Genomic DNA, 8784 nt, shown 5'->3' with positions numbered 1-8784 from the left:
TAATAAAAACCATTTAATCTATTTTCCTACGTTTTCATCACAATTAAAGTTGTCTGGCATACGCCAATTTTAAGTTTTGGAAGTAGACGCAAATATTTCGCTACATTTTATTCGTCAATAAGTTAATTTTATCAGAGAAACCAGAAGCGCAATCTCTTCAACGATTGCTTCAAGATTCTCACAAAATGCTGAAGAGGATTTCCATATAATCCTGAAGACGGATAAAAAAAATCTCAGAGAGTTAAACCATTTATGAGCAGAATCGCAGAAAAAACGCCTTACAGTGTAGGTCGAAATATGCGTATTTGTCAAAGAATACAAACTCTAGTGAAATTAAATGGTATAGAGGAAAAGCACTCGAATCATTAACTTAGAGGTATTCTACTAAACAGCTCGAAGTTTCATTCACTAATAAAACGGTTAAAATTTTCATTGAATATTAACAAAAATCAAAATATAGGACATAATAATTTACATTAGAATATTATTCCTTGCATTAGTAATCAATTAGACTGACTGACATGTGTTGATTTTACGAAAACCTTGGATTATACTAAAAATCACATTATTGATTGATTGTGTAGTACAGCAGTTTTCACATCGTGCTCCGCGGAGCACTTGGTGCTCCGCGAAGCCTTTGCAGGTGCTCCGCGACAGTTTTGAAAATTTGTATCAATGTCTTGAAGTATCTAAACATATTGTTTAAAAATACTATTTTATTTTGACAGACCATGCCATATTTAAAATTTTCAAGAGTACTTATTTTATAGATTAGTAACTGGATAGCTGCGACCAATCGATCGAATATTCATTTAAGATAATAAGTTAACTGTTTTGTTCTCTAGATTTGTGCTTTTGAAATTTAGTGGTGGTTCATTCATTCATTCTTTCATCTTCACCTTATTATGTTTTCGACGTTCTGGTGAATGATGAAACACAGTTTTTACGAGTTTTATATACGGTGTCATAATCTATCATTATTGAACGCATATATAGGGGAACTTACGTATTTTCGGCAGTTTAAGCCGATGCCACACTTCTCTTTAAAAATATTTCGTCGGGAAACATTTTCTCACACATTTTTTGTGGGATAGTTTTAGCAGAAAATTTGGGGTTTCTTGAATTGGACAGAAAACAACTCTTAAAGTGGAAGAAATCCAATTTTCCCTGACAGAATACTTAGATACTTTTAGGATGTGAAATTTTTGTCGGGATACTTATCTTCGTCGAAAACAATCTGATATTTTATACCGTGATACAAAATTAAGAATATTTCACGAGGTTCTTCAAAATGTTTGAATATTCCCGAGCGTGCTGAACAACCACAACAACCTGAAACTCGTTCAGTTGTTCGAGAGCATTTCTGCAATTTTCAAGCCATGAAGTTTGAAATATTCGACGATAAACCAAATATATTTTCATTTAGATGCCTCATTTTCACAGTTTAAGTCTGAAATGAAAGTACTTGCTCAATCAAATAAAACAAATCATTTTAGAAGTTCAAAATAAAATCAAAATGAAGGTAGAGGTGAATCGAGCACAATTCTGTAGTACTGAACATCCGCTTGTGTTAAAAACTTGATCGATTAGTCACCAACAGCAAGTGACGACTCAATCAAGTTTTTAGCTTAAACAAAAGTTCTCCTAATTCGTGTCCTTATTTTTGTTGTTGTTTTGGATTCGATTCATCCTTCCCCTAATAAAATATGGGCATACATAATATTACTTCACAGCAATTTAGAGTCGATTTGAGCGTGTAAAAAAGTCCAAATATCAAACGGACTGGTGATGACACGTGCTCCGCGCAACAATTTTATTTCAAAAAGTGCTCCGCGAGCCGAAAAGGCTGAAAACCTCTGGTGTAGTAGGTAACAAATGTTCAGCCATTGAGTCTATTTTTGAGATTTAACCAATGGTTTAAAAAGTTTCAGGTTTTTGTTGTGATTGGTAGTGTCTTCTAGAATTACTAGATTCCAATTCTAGAATTACTCATTTGAATATATTTTGTTCAAAAATGATAGAATAAGTAATGCAGTTTAATCTTACTGTTGAATAAAACTGCAAGCACAGGCTTCTCATACACTTCACTCAAATATCATATGGGAAATTACTCATGACATGTCCATCACATTTTTTTCATTTTTACATTGTGAAATTAAACTAGGACATTCCAGGAAAATTTTGCAGATATGCTCTAAAGCGTAAAGCCACGATTCCCAACCGAGGATCTGCGAACACTCCAAACGGTTTAGAAGGCTCGCTTAAAATATTACCGTTTTTTCGTGGATACTTAAGTAGAGAAACTCTTGAGTATGCTTATGCTTGAAATATGCTTTCAAGAAATACTTTGTTTTAGTTATTCGCATTTCACTGAAATTGTCAATAAGTTGCTCTCCAATGATCCTAAACATTTTTTTAAAACATATTTTTAGCTAATAATTCAAGAAATTTTTATATGCTTTATTATGATACTTTTTGAGCAATTTTATAACATTTTCTAATTGAAATCGCCTCTTGGTGTAAATACGGAACTGCTTTAGTATGTTTAATCTAGCGTAATCTAAATAAAACAATATTTAGATTTAAGCGGCCATCAATATGAGTTCGCTAAGGTAACACTACGGCTCTGCACCCATGTTCTCACTTAACTATAGTAAAATTCTCTTTGAATCCTGTAGAATTCTGCCAAAATTTTCTTCTAGTCGGCATTAGGTCACCATTAAAGAGCCTACATTCCAGGATACTAATAGCTCTTCCACAGTTATAAAACTGAGAGAATGGCTTTGTTCTGTAGCCTCAAACTTTACCACGAAGGTAAGGACCGCCCCATTATGTGAGGCCCAGGTTTAAATCAGAATCTCACCTTGGATCCGATTGAAACCTATTTTTTATTCCAAGGGTTAACTGCCCATAAACACATGTCAGTCCCATGTTTGCTTGGATTCCTAATCACATGGGACAATTATGCGTTTATGGGCAGTTAACCACGTGTAACTAAAGAGCCGTCCTTCTTTAACCCTTCCATTACCAACCCCCCTAAACGAGTGTTGGAAAAAACACGTTTTGGGCTGTAACTTTTTTGTTTTTTGGTATTTTTAAACCAAATTTTGACACAAGAAGCGCATATCCTTCTAGTTTGAGGGCTTGGACAAAATTTTAGGATTGGTCACCTGGTTCCGGAGTTATTCCGGAATCAAAATGGGTGTTTCGAATTGGCCACTTTCGAAAAATTGAATTTGCAATATGAAATCAGCTGTTTTTTTACAATGATTAGCTCTATAACGATGAGGACGGATGTCTACAAGGCCATCATGGTCACTGCATGCCGCGGATCACAATTTCCGGATGTTCCGGGGAACCGGTTCCGGGGCCATTTTTGGAAGCGAGTCAATACTATCATGCGACACATCAAACTTCATGATTTTTCAAATAATTGCATTCTATGACTGAGCTGCATAGTTCAGAATCCATTTGGCCACTTTGGAACCGGTATCCGGGTTTCCGAGGAACCGGTTCCGGGGTCAATTATTAAAAATCTGTGAACATTGTCATGTGACACATCAACCTTCATGATTTTTCAAATAATTACATTCTATGACTGAGTTGCACAGCTCAGAACCCATTTGGCCACTTTGGGACCGGGACCGGGTTTCCAAGGAACCGGTTCCGGGGCCAATTATTAAAAATCAGCAAACATTGTCATGCGACACATCAAACTTCATGATTTTTCAAGTGATTACATTCTATGACTGAGTTGCACAACTCAGAACCCATTTGGCCACTTTATGACCGGGACCGGGTTTCCGAGGAATCGGTTCCGGGGCCAATTATTAAAAATCAGCAAACATTGTCATGCGACACATCAAACTTCATGATTTTTCAAGTGATTACATTCTATGACTGATTTGCACAGTTCAGAACCCATTTGGCCACTTTGGAACCGGTATCCGGGTTTCCGAGGAACCGGTTCCGGGGTCAATTATTAAAAATCAGTGAACACTGTCATGCGACACATCAAACTTCATGATTTTTCAAATAATTACATTCTATGACTGAGTTGCACAACTCAGAACCCATTTGGCCACTTTGGGACCGGGACCGGGTTTCCAAGGAACCGGTTCCGGGGCCAATTATTTAAAATCAGCAAACATTGTCATGCGACACATCAAACTTCATGATTTTTCAAATGATTGCATTCTATGACTAAGCTGCATAGTTCAGAACCCATTTGGCCACTTTGGAACCGGTATCCGGGTTTCCGAGGAACCGGTTCCGGGGTCAATTACTAAAAATCAGTGAACACTGTCATGCGACACATCAAACTTCATGATTTTTCAAGTGATTACATTCTATGACTGATTTGCACAGTTCAGAACCCATTTGGTCACTTTGGAACCGGTAACCGGGTTTCCGAGGAACCGGTTCCGGGGTCAATTATTAAAACTCAGTAAACATTGTTCATACCGTGGCTGGATTGAATAGTGTAGAAATCTTATGGTCACTTTGGAACCGTTATCTGGGTTTCTGGGGAATCGTTTGCGGGATCAAAAGATGAGTTTATACTGTCATACGATACACCAAACATTACATTTTTTTAGGATAGTATATATCATGAATATGTTGCAATGTTCGGGACCTATGTGGCCACTTTGGAACCGATATCCGGGTTTCCGAGGAACCGTCTCGAAGGTGAGTAAATATTGTCTGGCGACTTTATGGATGTCTTATGTATTTTTTTAATCTTCTATAACTCACACTTGAGAATTTAAAACGCAGGTTTCATAGGAAAGTTTCTGGTTCAAGTATCACCAGCACCACACTAGACAACAGACTTGTATGCAACGCCCAGTAGCACAGTTGAAATATATTTCTGACGAAAAATTTTCCGGACTTAAGCAGGAATCAAAGGGGTCATCGAAGGGGTGTGGACCCCTTGACTCGATGCGGCTAAATGCTTGGTAACACTAACCGCTCGGCCACGAAACCTACAAATCGTTTCGCTTTAGTATTACGAAAGATACTGCATACTGTAGCAATACCGCAAAATTTAAAACTCGTAAAATATACTATTCAACAATTTTTAGTCGAAAACATGTAACACCTTCAATTGAATTAATTTTAGGTAATTAATTAAGAGAGTTCAGCTGATCATGACATTGTTCGGATTTACTATAGCCGACTCCCCACATCTCGATATCTCTCCCTATGTAGATGATTTCTTCGGTCCCTTCATTTTGCAAACATTTTCACTCTGCATATCTCGATACACACTTATATTATTTTACGGATTCCTGTAAAAATCTCAACAGCTGAACAGTTCGGTGAAATAAATTAACGGAGTACGGTAAATTTTTACAGTATTCGGTGAAAAATCACCGGAATCCGTAAAATTTCGACGGAATTACGGTGTTTTATTTCACCGAACTGTTCAGCTGTTGAGATTACGGTGAAATTCACCGTAAGAGCTTAGTGTGTATCCTCGATATCTACCTATCTTGATATGAATTTCATTCCAGATTTTCTGTCCATATGCCGATATGCCCATTAGCCTGGGACACGGTTATATGAAAAATTTAGATTCTCGCTCCAGTCCACTTTTTGGATTGCGTTTAGGTCCCATAACAACTGTGCAAAATTTCAGCTCGATCGCAGAAACTATATTTAGCGCCAGCCGTTCAAAGTTTGTATGGGATTTACTATGGGAAAACTTACTTTTACAAAGAAAAATCGCCAGAGGTTGCCCATTGACCTCTATAAATATTCTGAATACAGACCTCGATAGGTATTTCTACGATGAACAACATTGCCGAGGACAGCAAAGCAATCCGATGCTTGATAAAAAAGTTCAATATTCTTCATCGTAAAAATACCTATCGAGGTCTGTGTTCAGAATGTTTATAGAGGTCAATGGGCGACCTCTGGCGATTTTTCTTTGCAAAAGTAAGTTTTCCCATAGTAAATCCCATACAAACTTTTAACGGCTGGCGCTAAAATATAGTTTTCTGTTTGTTTATTATTTTCCTGGTAACGGAGTGATTTTCAATCTAGTGTTCATTTACACAAATGTTCTTTTTTTCGATCTCTCTGTATATTGATGGTCCCTTCGATATCGAGATGTGGAGAGTAGACTGCATCACAGTTTTACAAAGATGTCTTTCAAAAATTCCTCTAGAAATACTTATAGAGAAATCTTCTCTTGTTAAGCAATTTCTTGAGAAATTCTTGCTCTATAAGTGATAATTCAGAATTCTATAGAAATGTTTTTAGAAATTTCCATGATTTATTTAAGGTATTCCCTTTAAATTTCTGCAAAAAATCTGTAGACAAATTACATTAGATTGCAAGATGTCATACTGTAATGTCCCGATTTTGTCAACCCTAAATACATCATGGGGCTGATAAAATCGGGACATTACAGTATGACATCTTGCAATCTAATGAAATTTGTTTACAAATACCTTAAATAAATCATGGAAATTTCTAAAAACATTTCTATAGAATTCTGAACTATCACTTATAGAGCTCTAAAGAATTTCTCAAGAAATTGCTTCACAAGAGAAGATTTCTCTATAAGTATTTCTAGAGGAATTTTTGAAAGACATCTTTGTAAAACTGTGATACAGTCTACTATCCACATCTCGATATCGAAGGGACCATCAATATACAGAGAGATCGAAAAAAAGAACATTTGTGTAAATGAACACTAGATTGAAAATCACTCCGTTACCAGGAAAATAATAAACAAACAGACGTGAAATTTGTTTCGGACCACTGAAACCTAGTCTAGTAACCTTTGATAATGGGCATTAGTGTGGGACAAAATTCCAGTCTACTTTTTGAATTGCATTTAGGTCCCATAACAACTGTGCAAAATTTCAGCTCGATCGGAGAAACTATATTTTAGCGCCAGCCGTTAAAAGTTTGTATGGGATTTACTATGGGAAAACTTACTTTTGCAAAGAAAAATCGCCAGAGGTCGCCCATTGACTTCTATAAACATTCTGAACACAGACTTCGATAGGTATTTTTACGATGAAGAATATTGCCGAAGACGGCGAAACAATCCGACACTTGTGAAAAAAGTTATTCAATGGAAACCTATTGGCAAGGCGACGTTGGTTAACACGTAAAGGAATAACAAAATCGGGCAAAATTTCCGAAAAGACTATGCTTAATAACTTTTTTAACAAGCATCGGATTGCTTTGCTGTCTTCGGCAATGTTGTTCATCGTAGAAATACCTATCCTATAAATATACTATCCTAAAAAATTGTAATGTTTGGTGTATCGTATGACAGTATAAACTCATCTTTTGATCCCGCGAACGATTCCCCAGAAACCCAGATAACGGTTCCAAAGTGACCATAAGAGTTCTACACTATTCAATCCAGCCACGGTATGAACAATGTTTACTGATTTTCAATAATTGACCCCGGAACCGGTTCCTAGGACAACCGGATACCGGTTCCAAAGTGACCAAATGGGTTCTGAGCTGTGCAGCTCAGTCATAGAATGCAATCATTTGAAAAATCATGAAGTTTGATGTGTCGCATGACAATGTTTACTGAGTTTTAATAATTGACCCCGGAACCGGTTCCTCGGAAACCAGGATACCGGTTCCAAAGTGGTCAAATGGGTTCTGAACTGTTCAGCTCAGTCATAGAATGCAATCATTTGAAAAATCATGAAGTTTGATGTGTCGCATGATAATGTTTGCTGATTTTTAATAATTGACCCCGGAACCGGTTCCTTGGAAACCCGGATACCGGTTCCAAAGTGGCCAAATGGGTTCTGAACTATGCAGCTCAGTCATAGAATGTAATCACTTAAAAAATCATAAAGTTCGATGTGTCGCATGACAGTGTTCACTGATTTTTAGTAATTGACCCCGGAACCGGTTCCTCGGAAACCCGGATACCGGTTCCAAAGTGGCCAAATGGGTTCTGAACTATGGAGCTCAGTCATAGAATGCAATCATTTGAAAAATCATGAAGTTTGATGTGTCGCATGACAGTGTTCACTGATTTTTAATAATTGACCCCGGAACCGGTTCCTCGGAAACCCGGATACCGATTCCAAAGTGGTCAAATGGGTTCTGAACTATGCAGCTCAATCATAGAATGGAATCATTTGAAAAATCACGAAGTTTGATGTGTCGCAAGACAGTGTTCACTGATTTTTAATAATTGACCCCGGAACCGGTTCCTCGGAAACCCGGATACCGGTTCCAAAGTGGCCAAATGAGTTCTGAACTATGGAGCTCAGTCATAGAATGTAATCATTTGAAAAATCATGAAGTTTGATGTGTCGCATGACAATGTTTGCTGATTTTTAATAATTGACCCCGGAACCGGTTCCTTGGAAACCCGGATACCGGTTCCAAAGTGGCCAAATGGATTCTGAACTATGCAGCTCAGTCATTGAATGAAATTATTTGAAAAATCATGAAGTTTGATGTGTCGCATGATAGTATTGACTCGCTTCCAAAAATGGCCCCGGAACCGGTTCCCCGGAACATCCGGAAATTGTGATCCGCGGCATGCAGTGACCATGATGGCCTTGTGGACATCCGTCTTCATCGTAATAGAGCTAATCATTGTAAAAAAACAGCTGATTTCATATTGCAAATTCACTTTTTCGAAAGTGGCCAATTCGAAACACCCATTTTGATTCCGGAATAACTCCGGAACCAGGTGACCAATCCTAAAAATTTGTCCAAGCCCTCAAACTAGAAGGATATGCGCTTCTTGTGTCAAAATTTGGTTTAAAAATACCAAAAAGCAAA

This window comes from Aedes aegypti, chromosome 2 (assembly GCF_002204515.2).
Source record: "Aedes aegypti strain LVP_AGWG chromosome 2, AaegL5.0 Primary Assembly, whole genome shotgun sequence".
NCBI classification, from domain to species: domain Eukaryota; kingdom Metazoa; phylum Arthropoda; class Insecta; order Diptera; family Culicidae; genus Aedes; species Aedes aegypti.
This window is presented reverse-complemented; position numbering follows the sequence as displayed.